Source organism: Schistocerca piceifrons, chromosome 5 (genome assembly GCF_021461385.2).
Source record: "Schistocerca piceifrons isolate TAMUIC-IGC-003096 chromosome 5, iqSchPice1.1, whole genome shotgun sequence".
Lineage (NCBI taxonomy): Eukaryota > Metazoa > Arthropoda > Insecta > Orthoptera > Acrididae > Schistocerca > Schistocerca piceifrons.
The window spans coordinates 149,522,825-149,525,502 of record NC_060142.1 but is presented as its reverse complement, the minus strand read 5'-3'; the positions used below and the strand labels follow the sequence as shown (position 1 = coordinate 149,525,502).

Genomic DNA, 2,678 nt, shown 5'->3' with positions numbered 1-2,678 from the left:
AACTTGTTGTATGTCTTCTAAGCTCTTATCACCAGGAACGTAGACACAGATATCGAAAGAGGAGTTTTAGAGGTACTAGATGCCTCTTCAATACTCAGGACTTGAGTCAATAATTGCAACTGAAGAATACGTGGGTCACGTCTTCCGTGATTCCACGTTCACATCGTGGTGGCTGGACATTAATACAGTGTGGGTGCTATACGAGGTACGCATGATTGAAATTTAACTGTGCGATAGCGGATTCAAACTTTCTGTTATAACAGCTCTTAACGTATCGAGATCTGATTTTGATACTGGTGATAGACTGGCATAGCCAACGACCTTGCCGCAGTAGTAACACCAGTTCCAGTCAGATCACGGAAGTTAAGTGCTGTCGGGCTTGGCTAGCACTTGGATGGGTCACCATCCGGGTCTGCCGAGTGCTGTCGGCAGGTGGGGTGCACTTGCGAGGCCAATTGAGGATCTACTTGATTGAAAAGTAGCAGCACCGGCCACGAAAACTGACAACGGCCGTGAGAGTGGTGTGCTGACCACATGCTCCTCCGTATCTGCATCCAGTGACGCCTAAGGGCTAAGGGTGACACGGCGGCCGGTCGGTGTCACTAGGTCTTCAAGGCCTGTTCAGACGGTGTTCGTTTGGTTGATATAGTGGCATAATGTCGGCCTTTTGTTTTGGAGATTCTACTCATTCTTTTTTTAATGCAGTGCTCGTCAGTCTTCTAAAACCTTGTAGAAAATCATTCGCAAGTTTTTTCTTGTCGTCGCATATCGTGTGCTTTATACCTCAGTGATCTTTGATCACTTTCTACTTTCATATGGCGCCTATTTTCTTTCTGTCAATATGTGCTACATTGAGATTCATTTTTCCGACCATTCCTTTCTGTCCAACTTCTATGTTCCCACCCCTCTCTCTCACTCAGAGTGGTCAAATCGTGTGACTTCCGTGCAGCAGGCCTGGGCTCGATTCCCAGCCAGGTCGGTGACTTTCTCAACTCGGGGAATGGGTGTTGCGTTGTCCTCATCAACGATGAGGCACCAAGTCGGCAGTCGAAATTCCCCAGGTGGGAATTCCTGACCGTCAGTGCCATACGACCATTTCGTTTCATTCTCCTTTTTCTGTCTGTATGTGTGTGCGCGTGTGTGTGTGTTTGAGTGTTTGAGTGAGTGTGTGTGTTGTGCATGCATGTGTTTATGTGTGCGCTTTTTAAATACAGGGCTTTTTAATTACAGGGTGTCTGAAAAAGAAACTCCCTAGTTTTTATGTGTCCTAGAATCAGTACAAAGTGAAATAGACTATTCTAGTTTGTGGTGTTTGATTCATCAGCTCTCCAAGTTTGGCATGGGGGAAGAAAAGGACAAACAGCTACCCTTTCTAGATGCGCTGGTAACGACGGATGGTGAAAACCTGGAACATAGCGTGTATCATTAGCCGACGCAAACGGACCGATACCTGCATAGACTGTCAAATCACCACCTGAACCACAAAAGATGCATGATTAATACGCTCGTAACACAAGCAAGACGAGTATGTGAGTCGCAGCACCTTACTTTGCGGAATAATAGGTACCCCACTAGTTACGTAAGAAGTGTTACAAACACTCGGCGAAGTGACAAATCAGAAAAGAAATGTCGGGTACGGCCTTTCTACAATACATTCTCAGAGTGATGGACAGAATAAGCCATATATTACGCAAACATGGCGTGAAGACTATCTATAAACCATCAAAGAAGATCAAAGAGTATCTAACATCGGCAAATGTCGGGGATATATCGCATACCATATACATGTGGAAAAGCCTATGCTGGAGTGACTGGACGATCAGTCAACACCAGGATCGCCGAACGTAAGTGATATTGCAGGTTGGGGCAGGTGGGGAAATAAGCCGAGGTGCAGAGCACGCTGTGTATGAGACCAATCACATAGTAAAATTTGCCGGCAGGGAAGTTCTTGCTATAAAGAGGAGCTATCACACCTGCTTGTTCAGAGACGCCATAGAGGTACACAAACATGACAACAGCTTTACCAAGAAAGAAGAAAACCTCAAAGTGAACGCATCGTGGATTCGCGTGGTGCAGCGCACAACTATTGCAGGTAGCAAGGGGAGAACGTCACCGGAAATGGGCACCGAAAAGTACTTGGACACTGGCGCTCCATGTACAAAATTTAATCTGGGGCCGCGCGCTCGACTGCAGTCCACCACCAGCAACGGAGAATACCAGAAACTCGTGCTGGTGAAACGTCATCAAACAAACGTCGGCCGAAGAAACCGAGATAGAAGCCAACAGGTAGTTTGTCAACAAGTGGTCACGAAAAGCTTGATAATTTTGTGCCTAGAGGTTTTTATATCAACTAGTAAGTTTATACGGAACGCATATGAAATCAACCATCGAATCGTCCTAGCAAAGCCCCTACTTGGAGCAGGACTAAACGGAATTATTCATGGAACTGCCACGACAGATATTTCAATCGTTCTATGATAAGGTAGTGGATATGATTTCGATTGCAACGGTAAAAGTACGACAGACAAATCCTGGACTATCAGATTAGTGGTAGAAGTTTTCTAAAAGCAGAATTTTTCGTTTGTTCATATCTATAACATGTTTCAAAACTTCAAACGCGATTTTCTCGGAATATGGCTTTACAAAACGGCACGCAGCATAGCTCCACCAATTTTCAG

General features: G+C 45.3%; 1 pseudogene; it reads left to right on the top strand.

The window, feature by feature from the left end:
- Positions 1 to 312: 312 nt before the first annotated feature.
- On the top strand, positions 313 to 431 carry LOC124799937 (annotated as a pseudogene).
- Positions 432 to 2,678: the final 2,247 nt, after the last annotated feature.